Genomic DNA, 27573 nt, shown 5'->3' on the forward strand with positions numbered 1-27573 from the left:
GGTGGGGGAAGAAACTTTCTGCTCGGTTTGCAAGTCTCTGGAAACTCAAACGGGGCGGTTCACCTTCAAACGGGGCCCTTCTGCAGGGTCTCCCGTGAGTTGTGCCAGTGGGGGGTGCGGCGGGGGTGTGTGTCATGTGTCACGTCCCCAGGGCGCTGGTGAGGAGTCAAGCCTTGGCTCTGGTTGCAGGCACTTTGGGGGAGACGCTTGCTGAGGCCGTGGTGTAACTGGCAGGACCAGTTCCCACTGGGCTCCCCAAAATGTCACACTTGAGCGAACCCTGGGCCTATTTACCCGCTGTAGCATGCGACCTCCCTCCCTCCCCCCACCCCCGGCCCGGCCCCGGGGGCGGCGGAGCCACCTTCCTGGGCGCCGCCCGCCGGGCCTGGGAACTGGTGGCCGAGGGGCGCGGCCGCCAGTTCCCGTTCCGGGACAGCTAGGAAGCCGCCCGCGCCCTGCCCTCGCCGGGCGCGCTCCCGCTCCCGCGCCCGCGCCCGTTCCAGCCACCCTGCAGACTTGGTGGCCAAGTAAGTCGCAGCGCCAAGGGGTGGGGGTTCCCTCTGGGCAAACTCTGGGGTCTTGGGGCGCGGGGTGGGGGCAGGATCGCGCGGCAGCGCCGGCTGTCCTGGGACAGCTCGGGTGGGATGCGGCAGCGCAACTGGGCAGCGTGAGAATTGCAGCCAGATGGCTCGGAAGGCTGACGTTGTTTGTCCCTCTGGTTTAACGCCGGGTCTCTCAATCCTGGGTGCCCCTTAGACTCACCAAGGATGCTTTTGACATCCCATGTCCACCTGCAGCCCCTACCTGGTCCTACCGGGATGGGTGGGGACCCAGGCCTCTGAATGATTTGAAACCCACCCCGTGACCCCCATTGTGCCGCCGCTTTGGGGACCAGCAATCCGAGGGTGGCCACTGGGAGAAGGTGGAAAGGCCGGGTGGGGGTGGGGGTCTTGATTGAGACGACAGGCCGTTCCTGCCTCCAGCTCTGGACCTGGCAGCTTTACAGGAAGCAAACAATGTTTGGCAGGGCGGCAGGGTGTTCAAAAAGAATTTCAGATATGCTCACAGTTTTTGGCACTGTGCGAAACCCAAGGGAAGGCGCGTTAGGACATCATGCCTGGTTGTTTCTGCATGCTGGGAAATGCCTCCCTTGTGGCTCAGTGAAATTACGGTAAGTTAAGGGGAACCCGTGAAAGCAGGGCTTGGCCCATCCGGCCTCACTATCTAAGGGTGAAGCTAGAGGGTATGCATGCCCCGTTTCTGAGCGTCCCTGCATGTAAGGTGTGCCACGTCCAAAGACAGTGACCTACGGACAATTCTGGAGCCGGTTGATCTCACAGGCCTGTGTAGATGGGGTGATGGGGCAAGGGGCCCCAAACTCCAAACTGACCTCCATCTAGCTGGTTCTGACTCATCGTGACCCTGTGGGACAGCATAGAACGGCCCCTCTGGGTTTCTGAGGCTGTCACAGTGAGTATGACAGCTTAGGGGACCAGACTGCCAATAGCACTGAGAACAGTTGGACTGGGTTTGATGGTGGCAGCAGCACCCAGTGTCTTCAGAATGCTGGCATGCACACATGGTGTCCTCGGCAGAGCTGGGAGAATGTAGTGACTTGGTAAATATTTCCAAAGCCTTATTTGAGCTGGGTAGGCAAGGCAGCCATGTATAACTAAGAGAAATACCTTTTAAACGTCCAAAGAGCTATTCACAGATGGCTTGATTGGGAGAATAGTTTGTTTTTCTAATTCCTTAGAAGTCAAAAGGTCGAATGACTGAAAACATCTGACAGATTCATTGCAATCCATTCCCAAATTGCTGCCTCTGATGCTAAACCGAACCTTCTAGAAAGAATGCAGTGCACGTTTCTAGAAAGAGAAGGCTGGGCCTTGCGTTGAGGATCTGTTCATGTTTACCATCGGGAAAAAAGATTCCTTCATCTTGGACTCCATTTCCAAGGCTAGTGCTTATATTTACATGGAATTGGGCATGCTGGTGGTTTCAAGTGGAGTTGTTAGAGCTGTCAGAAACATCGGCCAGGCAAGGCTCACCTGGGAAAAAGCCAATGAGGAATGCCCGCCTCAATATAACCAACACAAACCGTATGTGATGCCCCAAAGGGCAGAATTCCCCCCAAAGAAAAGCTCAGAAGACACGAAGAGACAAAATGAAGAACAGACAGACACAGAGAGCCCCAGGAAGAATGGGTGACCAATGTCCTGAAACAAAACATGTATACATGGTTGAAGGGGAAGCTCAGATGCTCTGTAACCTTTCACCCAAACTGCAGTTTGTTAGTACCAGCCAGGTTATTCCTGGTCAGAGAAATAAAATTTAAAAGATGGTTTGTAAAAAGCCATGTGCTTGTCAGAACTGGGGTCAAGCTCTTCCTTTGTACCTTATCTTTGTGGCCTTGGCCAAGATCATTCATCTCGCCCAGCCTCTGATTTCCTCCTTTGGAAGAGCGGTATAATCACTCTTTCCTGATAAGGCTGCTTTGAGAATTTTATTATTCTCTATATCGGGTGTTGAGTACAGCACCTGGCTTCCAGTGGACGGTCATTATGAAGCTAGCAATGAAGCTATGGGTGATTCTTTGGCCCGTCTTAGCATCCCCTCGCTGTGCAGTTGTGGAGGAATAACTTACTTAATCCTCTGTAGCCTCTGTTTCCCCCACTTTTTATTATTAATTGGGTGGGATTTGTTTCCGATCATCATGTTCACAGTCAGCAATTTAAACAAATTTTCAAGCCTCCCAATAGCTTGCTATGTCCCCCCCTTCTCCTCCCCCCCTTCTCCTCCCCCCCTTCTCCTCCCCCCTTCTCCCCCCCCCACTTCTCCTCCCCCTTCTACTTGTAGAATATGGCCTTAGCTAACGCCTGTGTATCCTTTGTGCGCATGCACCTATGTTGATCGATCACTCCTCCACTGGGCATTTAGGCTGTTTCCATCTTGCCATAATGAATAGTGCTGCCTGAGCATGGGTGCGCGACATCTGCTTGCAGTCCTGTTCTTATTTCTTTGAGGAAAAGACCACAGGAAGGGATTTGGTGGAGGGAGCGCCATACCACTTTCCACCGTGGCTGACCATTTTACAGCCCACCCAGTGGATGTCTCCACCCCGTCTCCAGCATTGGTTGTTGTCTCTTTCTTTGAACTCTGTTATCTATGCTGGTGTGAGGTGATAGCTCATCATCGTTTTGATCTGTGGCATGTGATTGAGAGCACTGCTTCACGTTGCTGGTTGCCTATATGTCTTCTTTGGTGAATTGTCTGTTCATGTCCTTTGCCCCTTGAAAAAATTAGATTCTTCCTTTTTATTTTCTTGTTTAGGTGTTGCCATTTTCTATACATTTTAGAGATCAGTCTCTCGTCCAATGTATCATTGCAAAATATGATTTCCCCCCAACTCTGTGGGTTCTCGTTTTAGTCTTTGGATGCATTTTAGGAGTTCCCAGTCATCGATTTTGCCTCCTGCTCTGTGTGTGCTTTTTGTTAGGGTTGGTAGTGTGTTTATGCCATGGATCAACAGGAAAAAAGCACTGCCATCGAGTCGATGTCAGATCACAGTGACCCTATGGCACAGGTTGGAGCTGCCCCCATGAGTTTCCGAGACTATAACTATTTACAAGATTAGAAAGGCCCATCTTTCTCCTTCAGAGCGACTGGTAGTCTCAAACTCCTGACCTTGCTATGAGCAGCCTAAGCACTACACCACCAAGGCTCCTCTTCTGCCATGTGTAAGGGTCCCTAAATTTATCCCCATCTTTTATGATGATCTTTACAGTTATACAGCTTACATTTGGGTCCTTAATTAACCTTGAGTTTGCTTTTGTTTATTGGGTGAGGTTTGGGAGCTGGTTCATTCTTCTGCAGGTGGAAATCCAATTTTGCCAGCACCGTTTAAAAAAATCATTTTATGGGGGGCTCATACAGCTCTTATCACATATATCATGTATATACATCCATCCATTGTGTCAAGCACATTTGTACATTTGTTGCCATCATGATTTTCTTTCTACTTGAGCCCTTGGTATCAGTTCCTCATTCCCCTACCCCCCTCCCTCATGAATGCTTGATAAGTTATAAATTATTTTTTCATGTCTTACACTGACTGATGTCTCCCTTCTCCCACTTTTCTGTTGTGATCGGTTCCCCTTATCTCCCCACACCTTCCCCTCCCCCTCCTGTTATTGCTACTGTCAGTATTGGTCCTGAGGGGTTTATCTGCCCTGGATTCCCTGTGTTTCCAGCTCTTATCTGGACCTGCTCTGGTCTAGCTGGATTTGTATGGTAGAATTGGGATTATGATAGTGGGGGAGAGGAAGCATTAAAAAACTAGAGGAAAGTTGTATGTTTCATCAGTGCTATACGGCACCCTGACTGGCTCATCTCTTCCTTAAGACCTTTCTGTAAGGGGATGTCCAATTATCTACAGATGGGTTTTGGGTCTCCACTCTACCCTCCCCCTCATTCACATTGATAAGATTTTTTATTTTGGGTCTTTGATGCCTGATACCTGATCCCATTGGCACCTCATGGTCACACAGGCTGTTGTGCTTCTTCCATGTGGGCTTTGCTGCTTCTCAGCTAGGTGGCCGCTTGTTTCCATAAATCGATGGCGGGGTGCTTGTTTTTAGTATACACTAGTCTAAGGGTTTTAAGTAATTTCACCCTCCCAACAACCCTGCAAGGTAATTATCCTTTCCCCCATTACAGTCGAGATAACTGAGATGGGAGAACCAGCCAATTGGCAGTACATTCTGCAGCCTGGATTTGAAACCGTGTCCATGTCCCTTAGTGGTGCTCAGACTCGGCTGCCCTGCTCGCCATCTCTGATGAGCTGCAGTGCCCCTGCCCCTTGTCGGGCTCCCCAAGAGTTATTTGTGAGGCAAAAGTGAGAGTGTTCCCTCCCAGATGTGTGTCTTCCGAACATTAACCGTCGCTTGGACTAGCTGATCTAATGTTACCAAACCAAACTCACTGCCCACGAACCAATGCTGACTCATAGCGCCCCCCTGTGGGCTTCTGAGACTCACTGTTTAATGGAGTAGAAAGCCAGTCTTCCTCCTGAGGAGCTGCTGTGGTTTTGAACTGCTGACCATGCAGATCGCAGCCCCACGTGTAACCATGACACCACCAGGACCCCTGATCTAATGTTGTTCGCTGCCATCAAGTGCATTTTAACTCACCGCAGACGTCTGTTGTCTCAGCTACCAAGTCTTGTCTCCTGCAGAGCCGCTAGTGGATTTGAACCATTGACCTTTCGGTTCGCAGCTGAGCTTAACCGTTTGTGCCACCATAACAATGCATATTGTATAATGTCGTGAATTTTATGTTTTACTAAGATAAGACTCTACCGAAGTTTGGTGGTCATTGAACAGCTACCTGGACCCTGATATCGATCTCCTTTTGTCTTTGACACTATAACGCTGCTGCGTTGCTTCTGACTCATGGGCACCTCGTGTGTCTCCGATTAGAACTGCGCTCTATCGTTTTCCATGGCTGGTCTTTCTTTGATAGTTCTTAGAAACGCAGCACTTTTTTTTTTTCTTTTCTTGTACCACTCGGTGTAACCAATTAACAAACCATGATTCTCAACTGTCCCTGATGGCCACTCCTAATCTCTATCCCCACAGACTGACCCTTACTGCTGGCCCCTCTTTCTCTGTCCCCGTTCCTGGCTGGCGCTGTGCGCCTCTGGTTCCTTTTAGAAGCATTGTGGTCATCTTGTGATAGAGAAACGTGCTACATCCTCCCTGTGGGGCACACGTTAATTCCATCGATCGTGTTCATTTGGTGAGAGAGAGAATTTTGTACGTTGGTATGGTTGGGCCACTGGGAAAGGAGACAGGGAATGGCTGTACCAGGTGAACAAGAGACTCCATGTCACAGAATTGTCCGTGCAGAAGTTGGTGAGGAGCTGTAGGCTTTGTTTCGTGTATTTCCACCACGAGGAGTGGCGGCACAGCAGTTTCAATGGGCCTAAGAAGTCGGTTGGTGGCTTCAATGCACCAGGTCTCCACAGGTAAAGGCGTAAGGGAGCAGGCATTTCTGTCTGCCACAAGGGGTCGCGGTGAGTCCAAACTCAGATCCATGGCACCTAACAAGCAGCACAATCGTTTTCAACACACACACGCAAAGCAAAACCTCATTCATTGGGGAGTGGGGCATCCAGTGCCGAGGGAACTACCTTTTTTTTAAAAATTAATAAATCTTTTTATTGGGGCTCATACAACTCTTATCACAATCCATACATACATCAATTGAGTAAAGCACCCTTATACATTCGTTGCACTCGTCATTCTCAAAATTCGCCTTCCACTTGGGTTCCTGGAATCAGCTCGGTTTCCTTATTTTCCCCCTCCCCCACCCTCCCCGCTTCCCTCTTCCCCCTGGTCCCTTAATAGTTTATAAATAATTATTTTATCTTATCTTACACTGCCCGCGTGACCCCAATTCTACCTTGCGGACCTGGTTATACCAGAGGATGTACAGCGGTGCAATAGGGATCTGGAAACACAGGGAATCTAGGACGGACAAACCCCTCAACACCAGCGGTACACCAGGAGGGAAGGGGGTGTAGAAAGGGAGAACCGATCCTGGAGATCTATGTGTGACCTCCTCTCTGGAACTACCTTTTTAAGAATCCCTCACTCATCCTCCTCTCTGTCCCAGTGGCCCTTTGCTGCTTCTGTGAGGCCGAGGCCGAGGCCAGAGCCCAAGCAATGAGTGGGGAGGGTGGGGCTGGGAGCAGAAAGGACAATTCTCAATTGAGTGCATTAACATCTCTGATAATGAGGTGGTAATTGCTTTGGGCTTTCTCCTGGGTGCAAAGTGCTTTGCTGGCTCCCTGGCCCAGGTGTTGAAGGCTGTTAAAATGCTATTTGTAGCTCCTGCTTGCTCTGGCCCCAATGCTCCTACACACGGATGCTTCAAATGCTATTGGACAACTTTGCTGGGCCCAGGAGTGGAACCCTTTGAAACACAACAGTGACTAAAACAGACCCAGCCCCTTGCCCAAAGGGAGTCTCTCATGGGAGCATGGGAGTGGGAGTGGGAATAAGCACAATCCTACACTATGTTGAGTGCTTCAAGCCAGTGGGGTGTGCACGAGAGAGTATCAGAGAAGCCCCACTAGAGGGCTGGGAGTCCAGGAGGCTCTACAAGCAAGAGGCCTCTCAACCAGGACCTGGGCACTAGGAGTCAGAGTGGGCTTGATGCAGGGAAGACCCAAAGCAGAAAAGAACGAGGCCGGCAAGTAGAGTGGCCGAGAGATAGGTCATAATGAGGCAGAGAGCCCAGGGAGGAGGCAGACCAAGCAGAACACCTCCCGAACTGCATGGTGCTGGGTGCTCTCAGCCCATTCTGACTCTCAGGGACCCAGCGAGACCTGCCTTCCCACTGGGCTGTATTTCTTTTTTTATTTTGAAGTGTAATTTACACATCATTCAATTCAATGGTTGGATCCTATTGCCACGAATGATTTTGTAATTTCTCCCCCCTCCGTCTTTATTACATCGATGCTCACTCTCCCCTTTCTCTTCCTTCTCCTTCTGTGTCCCGAGGTAATCATCAATCCCATTATTATCCTCGTATTTCCATCAATCCCAGTTTCCCTTTACAGGTAAACCGTAGAAGACTAGAGCTTACACCAAGCAAGGATCCATCAACAATGGCCATTCAAAACCGATAGAGACCTCAGTCTAATAGAAAGTAGAAAATATGAAAAGTTTGAAGTAAATTCATATCGGGTCTGTAGGGAAATCACTTTCCATGATGCTACATTCCATCCTGCCTGAGCACAGTTGCTAAAACCCCCTGTACAGTGCTCACCACCTGAGTTTGAGACTATTTCAGCGAATGTGTACCAGGGCCTCCCAGGAGTTCATCACATGGGTTCTTAGGTACCGTCCAGTCAGTTCTGACCACAGTGACCAATGCACAACGGTCCTGTGCCCCCTTCACAATTGTTCCTATGCCTGAGCCCATTGTGGGGCCACTGTGTGGAGGACCTTCCTGTCTGTCACCGAGGGCCATCCTCATCCCATGCAGTGACCCTGTAAATGATTTCTTTATAGGAGTAGATCACCAGGGGTGTTCCCTGCTGAGCTGGTGGGTAAATTTGAACTGCTAACAGTTAGCAGCCCCGCCACCAAGGCCTCTTCTGGACTGGGTAATCCAAAAGCCCACTGTTGGCAATTCTGACTCGCAATGACCCTGTCGGACAGAGTAGGTCTACCCCGTATAGTTTCCCAGACTGTCAATCTTTATGGAAGCAGGCCACCACATCTTCCTTCTGCAGAGTGTCTGTGAACCACAGACCACTCAGGTAGCCGTCAACTGCACCCCCGAGGATGAGGAATTTTACTCTAAAGCACAGTGGGGAACATGAGCAGCTTTACCCCTTCTTTTCCTTATCATTAATAATGAGATAAATAATTCATAGCTCCTTGTCCTTATAGGCGGTGGGCTGCTAACCACAAGGTCAGCAGTTCAAGCCCATCAGTCACTCCTTGGAAGAAAGATGAGGCTGTCTGTGCCCATAAAGATGTACCATCTTGGAAACCCTATAGATGGTCACTCTGGGTCAGAATGGACTCGAGGACAGTGAGTTTGTTTTGGGGAGTTTGTACTGAATGGGTCTTGGTGCCACCGTGGGATAAATGCTAGGCTGCACATACTGCTGGAACTGCTTGTTAGTTATCTTCAGCAACACTTTAATTACATGTGATATTAATAATACCAGTCTCCCCGTTCTGTTGGATCACCTTTCTTTGGAATGGATGTGAACTGCTAGAAACTCAAGCTGGGTGCTGAAGAAAACATGCGACAACAGTTGTCATTATTGAAACCAGAGAGACCTTGGTTAACCACAGCTAATACCAGAGAGCTGTTTACCTGTGGTCTTTTTAAAAATCATTTTATTGGGGGCTCATACAACTCTTATCACAATCTATACATCCATCCATTGTCAAGCAGTGAACATAAATTCCTTCACCAGGAGCTGGATGGACTCGGGGAAGATTCAATTCCTATTGGTGCCTTGGAAATAGGAACAGAGACCCTGAGCATGGAAGGAAGTTGAGAGCGTGGCCCTCAAGCATCGGAGGCCTTGGGCACAAAGTGCAGGGAATAGCAAGGGGTCAAGGGGACCTGGTGCCCAATTAGTTGACTCACCGGAGTCTGCTCATCTCCCTTGGCTTAGGCCCAAAGTCCCAGGGATCTTTCCTTCATCCTTTGACAACGTGGACTTTGCAGACAAATAGAAAGGCACCAGGTTTGGCAAAACATATATTTAAAACAACAACACACTCTAATTTGGAGCTTTCAGATCTCAGAAAGAGCCCCCACTGTAAAGGACCAGAGCTTGCCCTGGCATACCAGCTTGTTCTGGGTTGTCTGCATGGGCCCAGGAGTCCCCGAGTGGCACTGATGGCCTCGTGTCCAACTATTACAGGTGGGCAGTCACAACCCACTGGAGGGACATTGGAGGACACACCTGGTGACTGGATCCTAAACTGTGGAGTGGTTTGTTCTGTTCTGCAGGCACATGGCCCCCATAAGTCAGGCTCTCCCCGATGACAACCAGTAACAGTAATAGCATGGGCCCCTCCCACTTGTGCCCCGTGTCGTGTCTCCTCACATCCCAGAGGTGCATGAAGTGGACAGAGGGAGAGGGAGTGCCCAGCAGGTATCTCTTGGCCAGTCCTGTGGGTCTTCCCTGTGAGACAGGCCCTCACTGGTATGGGGGTTGGAGGTACAAGCTCCTTGGAGGACAGGTTTCCTGTTCTGCCTTCTTCTCAATGCTGGTGGTGCTGTGGGTTAGACCTTGGACTGCTCACCTTAAGGTCGGCAGTTCACACACACCAGCTGCTCTAAGGAGGAAAGATGAGGCTGTCTGCTCCCATAAAGATGTCTAGTCCCACGATGCTTATCTAGGGTTACTATGAGCCGGCACAGTGGCTTCTTCTCAATCTCTGCACACCCTTTGGGGCCACTCGCCCCACTTCCCAGATCTTCTCCCGTCGAGCTTGTGGGAGGTTTGAGTCCCAGGCACGTGCAGACCAGGCAGACATCCTCCAGTGGGGTTAATAAAAGTCAGTAAGCATTTGGCTGGCGATCAGTAAAGGGTTTATTTGCTCCAGGCCAGGTTCCAACTCAAACCTCTGTGGTTGACTAATATGTTTTGGTTTTGTGGAAAGTCTTTCACTTGAGAAACCCCAGACACGCTGCGTGTCAGCCCTTCATGTTCCCCCGCCTTCCGGATCGGCCACTTCTGCAGCCCTCACTTCAGCAGGACCACTTACACCTGCTTTCCGAGTTCCGGGAATAGAGTGTGTGGCTCCCTTTCACGAAGAGAGCTTTGCAGCGAGGAATACAAAGCAGGACGTTGGGGGTGGGGGTGGGGGTGGGGGTGGGGGTGGGGGGGTGTTGTTTATCAAAGCAGGACATGCCGGTGCACAATCACATATGGGCCCCATAAGACACTCTGGGATATGGCCACATAGCATGCGGTGGTAGGTGCAGACTGAGCTTTGGAAATGGAGGGCTGCGTTCAGGTGAAACACTTTCAGACAGCAGCAAATATAAAGCCGTAACCCCCACGAGTGGTACTGACTCATGGCAAGCCCACATGGTACGGGTGGGCCACTCCAAGGGTGTTCTCTTCTGTTTTTCATAGGTGTGGTAGTTACATATTTCATGCCACCTTGATAAAGACGTGTAGGGTGGGGTCTAGCCGGTCAATCACGTCAGTCTGATGATGCCTCCTTATGGGCGTGGCCTTCTCATGAGGATTCTGGGAGCTTCCTCCCTTTCTGCCACACACACACTCTCCCTCCCGGGTCTTCCTGTTGACAAGCTGGGTGAAGCCACGCTTGGAGAGCTGGAGGAGCCATGCGGTGACTGGTGCCAGCGCTGAGATGCTTCCACCAACACTGGATCCACAAGACTTTGCACCCACCGGCCTGTGATCTTCCTGCATTTTTGCACCATTGCAATGTGACTGAGTGAGTCTGAAGAAGGATTTGAGGGCTAGTATTGGACTTATGGGCTAATATCGGACTTATGGACTTGATCTGGTCTGGACTGGGATGTTTTCTTAATACATAATTACTCTTTGATGTAAAGCTCTTTCTTATATCTCTATGTATGCCTCTGGATTTGCTTCTCTAGTCAATCCTGTCTAACACAAGAGGATTTTCTTGAGTGTAATCTCTATGGAAACTGACTGCCAAGTCTTTCTTCAGTGGGATCGTTCCATGGATTTAAAGTGCCAAACTTTCAGGCTAATTATTGTTAGGTGTCATCAAGTTGGTTCCAACTCATAGCGACAACCGAAACACTGCCGATGAGATGCCGGCTTCATAATTGTTAGATCTGAACCCATTATGGTTCCCACTGTAGCTTTGGAGTCTTGACTCCTCACCTACACTCTCAATCTACAAACTTTTTAAAACCAACGGCCATCTAGTCGATTCTGATTCAGTGCGACCCTATAGAACAGGGCAGAATTGACCCTGTGGGTTTTCGAGACTGTAACTCTTTACAGGAGTCGAAAGCCTCATCTTCAACAGAGCAGTGCTGGTGGTTGTGAACTGCTGACCTTGTGGTTAGAAGCCCATCATTTAACCCACTCTGCCCACCATGAAGAGAGAATGATGCCTTCAGGAATCAAAGGGCTGCATCAGTGGAGAGACGGGCCTGGGGAAGGGCAGAAAGGGGCTGGGGGCCGCCCCTTGGACATTCTGGCAGTGTTCAGTCCCTCTGGGGGAAGGAGCTGACACTGGTCGAGCTGGAGGAAGGCAAAAGCAGCATTTGAACTTGGTGCCACCAGACCTGGGTTCTGCTCCAGTTACTCTAGGCTCTACCTTCAAGCAAGCTCCTCCCCCTGCCCAAGGGCTCCATTTCTCCTTCAAGCCAGCAGTTGGAAACCACCAGCTGCTCTGCCGAAGAAAGATGAGGCTTTCTACTCCCATTTGTGGCTCTGTGTGGCTCGGTTGGATGGCAGTTTAAAAAATGAATGAGTTGGCCACCTTCTCTACCGCTGCAGAAGTCCACGGTTCCAGCCGAGAAGGGAGGAGTCTGCCCTTTGAACAGGGATGCCTGGCTCTGTAGCCTGCAGGGTGGGGCTTTTGACTTCCCAGAACACCCCCTGGGCTGCTGGGAAGATGTCTGCATTCCATCCTGCTCTTCTGGTCCCCCTGATCCCTCTCCAGTGCTCAGCTGGCCTGTGTCCGCATGGCTTTCCTGCTAGGCAGGTGGCGGTGTCTGGGGTTTGAACACCCTCCCACCTCCCCACCCCACCCCCGTGGATCCTTTGTGGGAGAGGGAGAGAGGGGCAGGGACTGGCTCCCTTTTGGATCTTGAAACTTTGGAGGGATTAAGTGCTTCCAGATACTTCAAGTAAATAAGCTTGAATGGAGTTGAAAAGCTTCACACAAGAGCTGCCGCTTCCTCCTAGCTGCTAGATTTCCTCCAGAGAGTTTTCTGGGATTGCAAGGAGGACTGGCTTGTTTTCTGGGCGAAATTTCTTAAGAAATCGAAACGAAATCTGAATGCAACAACAAAAAGCCCACATGGGGTTAGGTGCCAGGTCGATTCTGTAAAGAGAGAATGGTGGTTGGCATCGCGTCAATTTTCCATTGTCCAGAAGTTCATTTCAGTTACTGTTTTTTTTCTGGATTATGCAACAGGGAAGTTAGGACTCAATTTGACCCATTCTGTCTGTTCTCTGTGCAACTCCATAGAACAGGGGTCAGCCAGCTGCAGCTTGCAAACCATATGCGGCTCTTTCGGTACGTACAACAATGATCATAGTTTCATGTAATGGATATTTGTAAAATAGGTTTATGGCTCTCGAGTGATTTTTTAATTGTGGTGACAGGATTGGCTCTTCCATCTCCAAAGTTTGTCGACCTCTGCCACAGGACAAGCACCTAAATGTGTCTTGTATTTGAGTTCTGATAGATTGCTATTGGGACACGGGAGTCCACCCACCTCCTTGTAGGGCAAGTTGAGGATTGGCGTGGCGATACGTCATCATTTTAGCTCTGGATAGCCAAGCGATCGCGTCAACAAACGCACCATCACTATCCTCCTCCCTGGTCCAAGTCGTCTGAGATGGCTATGGATTCTGTTTGCCAATAGGACTATTCCTGAGAGAAGTCGTCTTCCAGAGGAGAATCCAGGTATGGCCCTTAATGCCCACGGGGACAAGTGCTCAAGTCAGGCTGTGGCTTCTGATCAGGGCCGGCAGGGCCTATGCCAACTGGCATTTTGCAATCTGGGTAATAGCAGCTCTAAGGTTGGCAGGTACCTACGTTGAGTAGGTAAGGAACCGTGGCTTTATTTTTTTTTCTTATCTTAAATCTTAATTCAACAGATTCATGACAATGACTGACTGTTTGATGCTTTCAAAGTCCATGCTGTGCATGGAAGGCTGTGGCTGGGGTAGAGCTACGCATGAGCATTGCCGGAGTTGGGGCAGTGATGGCTCAGAGGTAGAATCCTTGCCCTCCATGAAGGAGACCTGGATTCAGTCCCAGGGCGGTGCACCCACCACTGAGCTAATCTGTCTGTGGAGATTTACATGTTTTCCCGAGGCTGAAGACGTTTCAGCAGAGCCTCTTGATAAAGATGGATTAAGAAGAAAGGCCTGCAGGTCCACCGGGTGCTTGGCAATGGTCTAATCTGCAACCCTTTGTGGGGATGGTGCAGAGCTGGGGTAGCCGTGGGTCAAAGCTGTCTCCATGTCAAGCAACAGTAGCCTAGGTACTCTTTAGCAATGTTGTTGTTGTCGGGTGCTGTGTCTTGACTCCAACTCAGAGTGACCCTACGTACAACAGAAGGAAACAGCGACCAGTCCTGCGCCATCTTCACTCTCGTTGGTTGAACCCATTGCTGCAGCCGCTGTGTCAACCTATCTCGCTGATGGTCTTCCTCTTTTTCATTGACCTACGTTATTGAGCATGACGTCCTCTTCCAGGAGCTGGTCTCTTCTGACAACAAGAGAGTCTAAGAATGCTTATGTCTCAGGAGCATTCTCGCTATCCTTCTTCCAAGACAGATTGGTCTGTTCTCCTGGCTCTCCACGGTCCTTTCAATAGTCTTCGCCAGCACCACCATTCAACTGCGTCCATTCCTCTCCGGCCTTCCTCATTCAGTGTCCAATTCTCACCTTCGTCCTCAAGGTGACATCCTTGCTCATCACACTTTAAAGATATCTTGTGTAGCAGATTTTCCCCATGCAATAACTTGTGTAATTGCTTGACTGCTGCTTCCATGAACCTTGATTGTGGATCTGAGCAAGATTAAGTGCTTGACAATGTGATTTTTATCTCCATTTGTCATGATGTTGTCTATTTGTCCAGTTGTGAGATTTTTTTAAATATTGAGTTGTAAACCATACTAAAATCTGCAATCCTTCCTTTTCATCAGCATGTGCTTCAAGGTCTCCTTGTTTTCAGCAAGATTGTCATCTTCTTCCAAAGCCTTCTTCCAATCCCAACGCCTAGTTCTTCATGTCTCAGATGATTTGCTCAGCATACAAATTGAGTAAGTGTGGTGAAAGGACTCAACCCGGATGCACACCCTTCTTGATTTCAAGCCACGCAGTGTCCTCTTGTTCTCTTTGAAGACTGCTTCTTGCTCCACGCACAGCTTCCCCATGAGCACAAGTAAGTGTTCAAATTCCTGGTTTTCTCAACTCAGTCCACTGTTATGACCCACACAGCGAAATGTCTTGGCATAGTCAATACAGCGCGAGTGAACATCTTTCCGGTACTCTCTGCTTCAGCCCAGAGCCATCTGTCATCAGCCAGGATAGTCCTCTGTGCCACATCTTCTTCTGATTCTTGCTTGAATTTCTGGCCACTCCAGAAATGTTACTGCTGCAACCATTTTAAAAATTATCTTCAGTAAAATTTGCCTGCGCTATTAATGGCATTGTCGCCTTTCTTTGGAATGAGCACATATATGGATCTCTTCCAGTCAGCTGACCAGGCAGCTGTCTTCCAAGTTTCTTGGCCTAGATGAGCACGTGCGTCCCATGCTTCAGCCACGTTTGGAGACATTTCCATTGGTTTTCTCTTCATCCCCGGAGCCGTGTTTTCCTGCTAGCACCTTCCACGCAGCTTGCACTTCTCTCTTCAGCATCCTTGGATCTTGTGCCTGTGCTACCTCTTGGCATCGCTGAGGGCGACCAGCTCTTTTTGGTTCAGTGACAGTGGACTCGGTCCATTCTCTTTCGATCCTACCCGTGTGGCTCAGTATTTGGCCCACAGCATCCTTCAGTATTGTAACCTGAGGCTTGGATATTTTCTTCAGTCTGTTCAGCTGGCGATGTGCTGAACATGTTCTCCCATTTTGGCTTTCTAACCCCAGGGCTTCGCAGATGTTAGACTTGGCTTATGGAGCTGACCGATGAAACCTGTTCAGCCTTTCACGTCATCGTTCCCGTTTGCTTTAGCCACTCTAGACCGAAATGCTAAGTTTCAGAGTCTCTCCTCACATCCATTTTGACCCTTCCCTTCTTCATGTGTGATGCTCTTGAGGTCACCCCGCAGCTCATCAGGTCTTTGTCATTGGTGTTCAATGTGTCAAGTCTGTTGTGGTGGTGCTCTTGGACTTCAGGTGGGGTAGACTCAAAGTCAAATATAGACTCTTACAGACTTGTTTCTTCCTCTTCACCTTGAACTTGCATAAGAGCAAGTGGTAGTCTGTTCTGGTGCCCAGCGCTTCCAGTTCCAAGCAACCCTGCCTCCTCTGCTCACGTTTCCCGAGTCAAAGCACACACTTTCCAAGTGCAAAACCAGTTGCCATTGAGGTGACTCCAAGTCATGGCGACCTCACGGTGTCAGAATTGAACAGCGTTCCACAGGGTACTCAACAGTTGGGTTTTTATTTCCTTATTTTTACAGATTTCCAGACTTCTCTTCCCAGGTGTCTCTGGGTAGACTGAGCTATCCGGCTATTTGGGTGAGCAGCTATACATTTGAACCATTTATACCCTTCATTCAAGGCATCAAGAAATGTAATACTGCCAGGTACCTAGGAGGAGAATCCGAAATACTTAATAGCATCCCATCACCATGTTGTTTTCTAAAGAGAGACTAGGAAAGTCTATGAAGACCTTCAAGGAGATGGTCAATGAAGTCACCTCCTATAAGCCCATCTGTTGTTTGTGCTGCCGACCTCTTCCTGTGGCCTCTAAGGTTCAAAGAGCCTCTTTGGGAATTCCAAGTTCATGACGTGACCAAAACTTGGGGCAGAGCTCTCAAACTAGAAGTAGAGACTGATGACACTGGGCTGGGTTCCATATCACTTGATTGGCACCAGTAATGTGGCCTTTGTTTGATCAATGTTTGCATTTGTCTATCCTGTATGCAGGCAGCATCAGTGGCTGAAATATTCGCAGTATGTTCCCACCACAGAACACTCACTGCTTAAGAGACTTTTGGTTTTAACTCGGAGTTAGCTCCTGCTCCATTGCTAAAGAAGGTAGAGGAGGAGGGATGGGCCCAGGCAACCCAGGGAAGAGGCCGGATGAGTGGTATTGCAGTGAGGGGTCGCAGTGGAGGAGAACAAGCAAACTGTGGATTGCTGAGTGGACAATGATTGGTCTGCTCTGTAAGCCTTCACCCAGTTCCCAATTAAAAATCACCAAAACTTGCACTAGGTCTTTTTTTTTTTTACCTTTTTAAAATTAAAAGATTATTTTATTGGGGACTCTTAAAATTCTTACAACAATCCATACTTCAATTGTATCGATAATATTTGAACATATGTTGCCATAATTCATTTCTAGACATTTACTTTCTATTGAGTCCTTGATATCAGCTCCTCTTTTTTCTCTCCCTCCCCCCCTTGTGTCCCCTTGATAGATTATAAATTATTATTCTTTCCATATCTTCCACCGACCACTGTCTCCCTTCTCCCATGGTTTCTGTTGTTTGTCCCCCTGGAGGGGAGCGAGTGCGGTTATGTGTTGTTCATTTTGATCATGTCCCCCTTCCTCCCCTCCTTTCCCTGCCTTTTCCCTGCCCTTCTGGTGTCACTACTCCCATTCCTGTTTCTGGATTGCGTGTGTCATGAGCTCTTATATCTTATCTGTACCTGTGCACGTGCTCTGGTCTAGCCCAAAGTGAAAGGCAGCACTGGGGTAATAGCAGTGGGGGGTGAGGAAGCCTCAAGGAACCAGAGGACTATTGTGTGCTTCATTGGTACTTTACTGCACCTGGCTGACTCATCCCTTCCCTGAGACCCCTCTGTGAGAGGATGGCCCATATCTACAGATGGGCTTTGGGTCTCTGCTCCGAGCCCCCTTGTTCTCAACAATTTGGTTATTTTGGTTTGTTTGTTAGTTATGGGTCTTCTGATGCCTGTTCCTCGGTCCCGCCAACACCTCATGACCCCACCGGCTGGTGTGCTTCTTCCATGTGAGCTTGGCACCAAATCTGTTAGGAATCTTTTTCTTGCTGGTGTTGCAACACCAATTTCCGAAAAGCAACTTATTTTTTTTTAAATAATAAAAAAGAAGAGTGAATAATGATTCATAACCATCGAGTGTCTGCAAGAGTGGAGTCATGGTGCCAGTATGGATTCTGGGAAATGTTTTCCTTGGGGTTTCTTTTCTCATCTCAGATTCTTTTCAGCTGACAGGGTGACCTCTGAACTCCGGCTCCGCTGGAATGGTTTCACTCACAGAATGACGCTGCTGCTGTTCCCTGGCTTGTGTTCCCTGGTTTTTTCCCAGGCTGCAGGCAACAGGAGCACACTGAAGTGACCTCTGTTCTTGGGGTTTATTACAAGGATTCATGAGACCTGCATCCTTCGGCATTCTCCCTCCACTCACCTGCCATTCTTCCTATGGGTGGCTATGGGTTTCTGGGACCTGCATCTTGCTATTGTTGTTGTTGTGTGCTGACCACATCTCTCAGTGTGTCTTCAATCCAGATTCCCCAAGACAGGTGGCAGTGGGGGCCCAGTGGTCATCGCCTTGCCCTCCATGCAGGAGAGCCAGGTCTCAGCCATGTGTCCTGTGTACCATCACCACACCTCTGCCAGTGGAAGCCTATGTGTTGCTGTGAGGCTGGAAGGTTTTAGTGGAGCGTCTAGACCGAGGCAGGCAGGGAGACAAGCCTGGTGGTCTACTTCTGAAAATCAGCCGCTGTCAGCCCTATGGATTACACCGGTCCAGTCTGAAACCAACCAGGTGGGTATTTCCACTGCAGCTAACAGCACCAGCAGGAAGAAAGAGAAGCTCTAATCCATTCTCTTCTAGTTGTCAGCTTCACCACAGAGGGCTTTAGTGGGGCCACCTAGAGTTCAAGGGTCCCCTCAGGGGAACTCCCAGGTCCCTCCCCTTTTCATTCCACAGCCTTGCTCCCCACACTTACAATTCCTTGTCTGTGCCTGTCTCCTCTGCCAGACAATATAACCTTTTCGGAGGGCAAAGAGCTATTCCATCTCCGTGCATTAATAACCCTGCCCCTTAGGGCTGGGCAAGACGATGGAAAATATGAAAGCAGACAGTAATCACCAAGTATTTACCATATGCCAGCTCAAACTGTGACAGACTAGGACCCAGGACCTAATGATTTACTTCTGAAAAAATTGACCAGTGAAAACCTTATGAAGATTGGAACAATATTTGAGACGGTGATGAAAGATGAACCCCAGGTAGGAATACGGCTGGAGAAGAGCTGCCTCCTCAAAGTCCTGTCAGTCTTGATGGAGCAAAGCTTTGGGGACCTTCATCTGCTGACTGGGCATGATTCCAAATGAGAAGAAACAGCTCAAACATCCATTACAATTGGCACCTGGAGTTTAAAACGTATGAACCTAGGAAAACTGGAAGTTGTGAGTATATGGACGGGTGAAGATTGATGTTCTAGACGTTAGTGGACTGACTTGGATGGGCACGCTTTGAAATGAGCCGTTCCATTTTGAATCGGACGATCACATGCTGGGAATGACAAACATGAGAGAAATGGCATCCCATTCGTTACAAAACAGCAGTCCAAGACCTGTCCTGAAATACAGCACGGCCAGCAATAGAATACAACTCATAGTACTTGATCATCCGCATAGGTATATGGATATTATTCTTATTTACATATCAACCACTAATGTTGGAGATAAAGAAATGGGAGATGTTTAATCAACTTTTGCAGCCTGAAATGAAACAAACAAGCTCTCAAAATGCATCAATAATTACTGGTAACTGGATTGAAACTATGACTTTGTAATAGAAGTAATCCTGGATTGCAAAACCTAAGACCTATTCATTGGAAACACCCCTTTGGCCAACATAATTACAACATTTTGGTTGTAACTATACATGTGGACCACTCAGGAATCAAATTAACTACATCTGTGGGGGGGGGGAAATCAATGGAAAAGTTCAATATCAAAAACCCGAAGAAGACCAGAGCCAACCACAGAACAGACCATCAATTGCTCTTAAGCAGGTTTAAGTTGGAGAGGAAGAAAATTAAAACAAGCCCAAGAGAACTAAAGTACAACCCTGTGTGTATCCCACCTGACTTTGGAAACCATCTCAGTACTAGATTTGAAGCACTGAACACTAATTACCCAAGCTAAGATGAAGAAAGCAAACTCATGCACTGCCATTGAGTGATTGATTGTTGACTCATGGAGATCGCATAGGAGGGAGTCGACTGTCTCTGTGAGTTTCCAATACTGTAAGTTCTTACAGGAGTAGATGAAAGCAAGCAGTCATGTAAAAGGACCAAAATAAGTGTCAGGAGAGTTCTGAAGCTTGCTCTTTCATGTAGAGCAGCCAGAGTGCCCAGAGGAAATCGTGAAGTCAAAGATCAGAACATAAGATTGCCGAGGACAACTCGAGAAGACAGTGTTCTAATGAAACGTGCAAAGGAAATCAAAAGGAAGACATGCATGACGTGCTCAAACAGAAAGAACGGAAGAACAAATTCAATCTTCAACCTGCAATATTGAAGGATTCTCTGGGCAACATAGTGACTGATGCAGGAAGCATCAAAAAAGATGGAAAGAATACACAGAGTCACTGTACCAAAAATGAATTGGCTGACATTCGCCCATTTCAGGGGGTAGCATCTGATCAGGAATCAGTGGGATCGAAGGAAGAAGTCCAAGGTGCCCTGAAAGCATTGGTGAAGAAACAAACCACTGCTATTGAGTCGATTCCAACTCATGGCGACTCTCTACAGGGTTTCTGAGTCTGTACATCTTCACAGGAGCAGAGAGCCTCACCTTTGTCCGATGACTGGCTGCTGAGTTTGAATCGCTGGCCTTGCAGTTAGCAGTCCAGTGCTCCCCCAACAGCGCCACCAAGGCTGCAGAGAAGACAAAACACCAAGTGAGATGTTCGATCCCAGGTGTCCAATTTGTTCATACCCACCCCACCCCCTACTGAGAATGTGGCTTTCCACTCCAGATACACCAAGTCAGAATCTACTGCAGTTTAACAAGATGCTCAGGTGATTCTTATAGATCCTGTGATCTTGTTTGCATGTGGATTCAGAGTAGGATATCCGGGATGGAAAACAAAGTCCCAGCCGGTGGTTGAATCAGAAAGAAATAGTTCTGAGCTTTGGTTTCAAAAAAACCAATGCAAGTGGCCACATTCATTCATCTACGCCCTAGATTCCAAAATGCGGCCGATCCCTGGAATCACCCGGAGATCTCGTGAAACTACACACCCGGGGCTCTATGAGCAACCTAACGAACCAGTCTCTAGGCCGAAGAGCCAAGGCATCTGTATTTTCATTTGTTCAAACAGAACAAGGTGATCCTGTGCAGTTTCAAAGCTGGGAAAGTGTGCACCAGGATCCTATCCTTCCACCAGGTTTATGCCATCTGTCTGTGGAGCAGATCCGCTGGGAAACGAGTCTACGAAGAAGAACTAATCATCAGGAGGGGAGGAAGCTTCATTAACTACCTGTGCTATGCAGATGACAAAATCTCCCATGCCGAAAGCGATGAGAACTTGAAACGCTCACTGATGAATATCAAGGATGATAGCCTTCAGTTAGGATTACATCTCAATGTAAGATAAAAAGTCCTCCCAATTGGATCAACAAGCAACATCACAGTACATGGAGGGAGGTCGGAAGTTGGCAAGGATTACATTTTACTTGGACCCACAATCAACACCCGTGAAAGTAACAATCCAGAAATCAAAGGACACAGTGCATCGGGCAGCGCTGCTGCAAGACACCTCGTTAAAGTGTTATTAAGCAAAGATGTCACTTGGAGGACGAAGGTGCACCTGACCCAAGCCATGGTACTTTCAGTTGCCCCACATGCCTATCGAAGCTGGCCCTTGACCAAGGAAGACCGAAACACCCCTGCTGCCTTTGGAGCCTGGGGTTGGGAAAGAACAATGAATACACCGTGGACTGCCAGGAGAAGCGCTAAATGTGTAGACAGAGTACAGCCAGAATGCTCTTAGAATCGAGGCTGATGGGACTTCAGTTCTTGTGCTTCGGATAGGGTGGGAGGAGGGATCAGTCCTTGGAGGAAGACCTCTTGCTTGGTAAAGTTGAAGGTCAGCGAAAAAAGGAAGACCTTCAAGGAGGTGGGTGGACACCGTGGCTGCCTGCCACCAGCGCTGTAGCGCAGCAGCGAGGTGGGCGTGGCACATCACGGGGAGCCTTGCAGGGGGTCGCGCATGAGGTGTGCGGAACCAGCATGGACTCAGTGCACCGAACCACCAGAACAGTCCTGGTCTCAGCGCTTCGCACACACTAGTCCACTTAATCTTTTATTATTATTATTAATTTGGAGTTAATCTCTATACCTCATCGCTCCATCGTTCAATCACATCAGGCAGCATTGTACAATTGATACCACAATTAGTTTCCAGACATTCTCTTCCTTCCTGGACTCTGTGACATCAGCTCCCTTTTACCGCCCCTGCCTGCACCCCCCCCCGCCCCCCGCCCCCGCTACACATACACTTTATCCACATTCTACTTGCGGTCCCTATAAGCTCAACAATCCTGGATTTCACATACTGAAAAACATATAACACAACTTCAAAAGGGCGACATAGCACCTCCCCAATGACATAACACCTCTGAGATAATCCCCAATATGAAAAAAACAAAAACAAAAAATCCGTACAGAAAAATGTTGAAAACCAGTTTGAGTCCAACATGCATCAGAGGGGGCAATCAACTGATAAGGTTTTAACTGTTCAAGTCAGGTTTATCCGTTTGATCTTCTGTACCCAGCTCTCCCATGCACTCTGTGGAGTGACCACTCTACAATGGCATTGTTCGTGTGTGTGGCATGGATACATATAACAGAGCATTTGCCAAGTGGACGTCTCCTCTAGATACAATTCAGTGACACTGCTCACGCTAATCATGTCATCACAGGCGTCACTTGCCAGCTTTTCCATCACCGTTAACACATGCTCAGTGTCCCCAAATGCAGTGATTGATTCCCCTTTCTTCCTCTTTTCCCCTAATGAAAGTTGATCGTTAGACATTAGTATGTTCTAGATACTTTATATAAGTGAGACCATATAGTATCTATCCTTTTGTGATTGACTTCAATCAGCATCCTGTGTCCCAGGTCCCTGCATGGTGTAGCAGGCATCAGAACTTCGTGTCTCTTGATGGCTGAGAATGATCCCACTGTATGTAGGCACCACATTTTGTCTATCCAATCACCTGTGTGGGGGGGGGGGGTGGGGCATTGCATTTCAGTTGTTTCTGCCTTCTGGCTGCTGTGAACAGTTCTGCAGTGCACATGGGTGCACACGCATCTGTTTAAGTCCCTCAGAAGGGAAGTTCAGGGTAATAGATCCACAGCTCCATGAGAGAAAAGACTTGGTGATCGGTGCCTATAAAGATGGCAGCCAAGGCAATCCTATGGGGGATTGTACTGTGTCCTATAGGGTCCCAATGGACTGCTCTTCTGGCTCACCAGTCTGCTTTCCAGTTAGGTCTGTGGGTCAGTCTGGGTAGACTAGAGAAACAAATCCATGGACACACATATGTGTATAAGAAAGAGATTTATATACAAGAGCAATTGAACATTGAGAAAACATCCCAACCCAGTCCAGTACAAGGCCATAAGTCTGATATTAGCCCACATGTTTGAATACCAATCTATAAAGTCCTCTTCAGACTCACGAAACACATGCAATGAAGCCAAATGCAGATGATTACAAGCCAGCGGGTAGAAAGTCTTCTGGCAGGGGTCTCTCTGTGGCTTCTCCGGCTTCCGAGGCCTGGTTGTGTCCATGTGACTTGTCTTCTGCAAAGTCTCCCAGGGAGTAGCAGAGAGAGAGAGAGTAGTCTCCAAGGAAATGAACTGAGAGAGGTGTCTTCTGCCTCCAAGGAGGAAGTACCAAATTTCCCAGAATTCTCCGGAGAAGGCCATTGGCTATCTCCAGATTGATAGCCTAGACTCCACCCCTACACTCTGAATCCTTAAACTGACACCAGATGAGATGACTCCCACAGTCTGTAATGCATTACAATGCTCATGCAGCACTCACAGCAATGCTCATGATGATGGAGTTGATCCTAGAAGGTGACAGGTCCTCTTTCTGGTGAGGAATGCTCAGGACACAGTCGTTCATCAAGACAGGTGGAAAGATTCTTTCAGAGCTGCTCATAAATGCTCAGAGAGGAAGCCACTTCACCGTGAACCTCAACCCAAAGGCACGCAGCTCCAGGACCACAGGCAGCGAAACCCACAGGCTCCTCCCTCCACCTGTCAGCCTCCTGCCCCCAAAGCACTCCGCTTTATTTGCTCTGTGGGCTGGGAAGTCCACTGCTCTGTTTCATCCTCTGGCTCCTGGTTCTGCTCCTGCTGCTGCTCCTCTGGTGGTAAAGCTGCCTTCCTGGATCAAGGAGGTTCATTGTGCAGTGATCACTTCACTCCTGGATCTTGCTGGGCATTCGATCCCTTTCCAGATGGCTCATTTTAGACCTGGTTCTCAGCGTGGGAATCACAGTATCTTACCCTCCTTCTTTTATCCATACCCAATAGGAAAAGGTCGTTTTGGTGGAAGTTACAGAGATTAACGCTAGAAGATCCACTTTAAATAATCCTGTGACTTACAATCAGAATCGACTTGGTGGCATATAATCATGACATGGTACTTGCAGGTTTACCTTTCTGAGACCCTGACTGACTTCCACAACAGCTGCACTATTTTGTGTTCCCATCAGAGTCTCCACATTCTCACTAACACTGGGTGCTCACTAACAACAGCCCTTGGAGGCGAGAGCTATCACTCTGAGGGAACCATGGCGCAGCGCGGTTAGGTGATGAGGGACAGGGTGCAGATTTGAACTCAGCTAGGCTGGTTCTCAAGCACCCTGGTGGCTTTGTCAAGTAAGCATTGGATTGTCATCCACAAGGTCAGCGGCTCAAGCCTACCAGTCTCCCCAAGGGAGAAAGATGAGGCCATCTGCTCTCATAAGGACTTACTGCCTCAGAAACTCTATGGGGTTGCTATGAGCTGGAACTGGTGAGTTCTTTCCAGTATTACTCCCGACCCCCCAGTCACTCCTCAGGGTCACATGGAAGGTGGGATATGCTGCAACTTTTGGTCTCCTCATGAGCTGCCTGGCAAGTTGTCCAGGTCTGTCTAGGCCAGCAAGGCAGCCTCTGGGACCAGGGAGGGCTCTTCATCAGAAGAAAAACTGCTACTGTCTGTTACTGTCCTTGACCCTCTGGCACGTGGACTTCCTCTGGGCTTTAAAATAGCAAAACAGGCTGTTCTTCTTGTTAAACAAACAAAAAAGTCAGGCAATTCAAAGCATTCTGTTTACCAGAAGCCAGTCAGTCAGAAACCAGCTTCTCCAGTTTGAGAGAGGACTTGAGGTGTTAGAAACACTGGGTCATGGCAGGGGGAAGAGGCAAGGTGCAAAAGCCAACCATATTGCGTGAAAGCAAAGCAAGCAAGCACAAACTCGGTGTACACACACACACACACACACACACACACGCCAATAAAACCCGAGAGGAAGCACTGCTCCAAAAGGTAGCATTGTCACTGACAGGTGAGTTCATTTTTTAAATTAAGAAAAAAAATTTTTCTTTTGCATTTTCTTTAGTTTTCTGCAGTGAACATATATTAGAGATTTACTAGAATAGAAAGAAACATCTGGAAGATATCTGTTTACAGTGGCTCTTGTACCTAGTTTTATCGGCATATAGTTCATATATCATACAATTTAATCATTCACTGTGTTAAGAAGAGTGTGCCATCACCACCGCCATCGAGTTCAGTACATTTTCTTCTTTCTCGTACTCGTGGTTGTGAGCTCCCCATTGACCCCACCCTCTCCTGTCATGCCCTCTGAACTCACTGCCAGCAAGTCACAATCTTGACTCATAGCGACCACATAGGACGGAGTAGAAAGGCCCCCTGTGAGTTTCTGAAGCTGTAACTGTTTATGGGAGTAGAAAACCCGTCTCTCCCACAGAGCTGCTGGTGGTTTAGAACTGCTGACTTTGCAGATCTCAGCCCAGTGTGTAATCACTACCCCACCAGCTACTGTCTGTAGTTTTACTTACCCTGGATTTCATATCCAAAAAACACCTCAACACACAAAACAAAACGAAAGCAAAACTAGAAACAACAACAATAACCAATAATGACGAAACAGAGTAAAACCCAATCTAAAAGAGCAGAAAATATTAAAAACAGAAACAACTTTAAAATTGGTCAAAAGGGAGATCAAGTGTTAGATGTTGCATTATCCTAACTACATTCACCAACCATAATTGACTTTTGATGATATAAATGGAAACCAATGGGTGCATAAGCAAATGTGGCGAAGAAAGCTGATGGTGCCCGGCTATCAAAAGATGTAGCATCTGGGGTCTTAAAGGCTTGAAGGTAAACAAGCGGCCATCTAGCTCAGAAGCAACCAAGCCCACATGGAAGAAGCACACCAGCCTGCGTGCTCATGAGGTGCCGAAGGAATCAGGTATCAGGCATCAAGGAACAAAAAATCATATCATTGTGAATGAGGGGAGTGCAGATTGGGGACCCAAAGCCCATCTGTAGGCAACTGAACATCCCCTTACAGAAGGGTCAAGGGGAGGAGACGAGCCAGTCAGGGTGCAGTGTAGCAATAAAACACACAACTTTCCTCTAGTTCTTAAATGCTTCCTCCCCTCCCCCACCTCCACCACCCGCCCCCCAATTATCATGATCCCAATTCTATCCTACAAATCCAGCTAGACCAGAGGATGTATACTGGTACAGATAGGAACTGGAAACACAGGGAATTCAGGACACATGATCCCTTCAGGACCAGTGGTGAGAGTGGAGATATCAGGAGGGTGCAGGGAAGGTGGGGTAGAAAGGGGGAACCGATTACAGGGATCTACATATAACCCCCCCCCTGGGGGACAGACAACAGAAAAGTGAGTGAATGGGAGATGCTACACAGTGTAACACATGACAAAATAATAATTTATAAATTATCAAGGGTTCATAAGGGAGGGGGGAGTGGGGAGGGAGGGGAAACATGAGATACTGATACCAAGGGCTCAATTAGAAAGCAAATGTTTTGAGAATGATGATGGCAATGAATGTACAAGTGTGCTTCGCACAATATATGTATGTATGGATTGTGATAAGAGTTGTACAAGCCCCCAATAAAATTATTTTAAAAAATCAATGGAAACCTGCTCACTGTCCAGTAGCAAGTCTAGGTGATCCCAAGACTATGGCCAGAGGGAATTAGCTAGAGGCTTAATCCATGGGCAAACTCTGCAAACGGATTTTGGGCTTCCACTGTCATTTGCCTTCTGCAAACAGGATATCCAGATTAAAGTTCTGATAGCATTCCTTCTTTTGGATTTAGAGATTATTATTATTTTAGGATCAAATTCTCTTTGCTCATGCTCTGGCACTTAACCTAAGTCCCCCACACCATGTCATTTTCAATACGTCTGACTTTCTTCTTTGTCTCCCTAGTTGCACACACCATGGTCGATAGTAGACTCTGTACAATATGTGCCTGGGCCTTAAACTGCTGTTTGTTTGTTTGTTTAAAATGAATTTGTATATCACTATAGCATCTGTGTCCTCTTCAGTTTTTATTCTCCTTTCTTTAGAGACTCACAGCGATGTTTGTATCTTGTAGTAGTAGTAAAGACACTGTGACATTTCCTTCCCTGTATTTTTAACTTTAATTTATTTATTCTAATAAATCATTTTATTGGGGGCTCTTACAACTCTTATCACAAGCCATACAGCAAGTGTATCAAGCACATTTGTGCATATGTTGCCAGCATCATTTTCTTTCTTTCTTTTTCATCATTTTATTGGGGGTTCTTACAACTCTTATCACAATCCATTGTGTCAGGCACATTTGTACATATGTTGCCATCATCATTCTCAAAACATTTTCTTTCTACTTGAGTCCTTGGTATCAGCTCCTCTTTTTCCCCTCCCTCCCCCACGCTCCCGCCCTCATGAACCCCTGATAAATTAGTATTAGTTTCCTATCTCACACTGCCTGCTGTCTCCCTTCGCCCACATTTTCATTGGATCACACAAGATGGCGGACTTCTTCCACA

General features: G+C 47.9%; 1 protein-coding gene across 1 annotated transcript in view; it reads left to right on the forward strand.

Annotated features, from left to right (window-relative positions):
* The first annotated feature begins 393 nt into the window (after window positions 1-393).
* NOD1 (nucleotide binding oligomerization domain containing 1) overlaps window positions 394-27573 on the forward strand; it is a 68654-nt gene continuing 41474 nt past the window's right edge. The window contains exon 1 of the mRNA XM_075558220.1: window positions 394-527. The gene's annotated coding sequence lies outside the window, so the exon portion shown is untranslated. The remainder of the gene's footprint in view (window positions 528-27573) is intronic.

The sequence above is a fragment of the Tenrec ecaudatus genome, chromosome 9 (genome assembly GCF_050624435.1).
Source record: "Tenrec ecaudatus isolate mTenEca1 chromosome 9, mTenEca1.hap1, whole genome shotgun sequence".
NCBI classification, from domain to species: domain Eukaryota; kingdom Metazoa; phylum Chordata; class Mammalia; order Afrosoricida; family Tenrecidae; genus Tenrec; species Tenrec ecaudatus.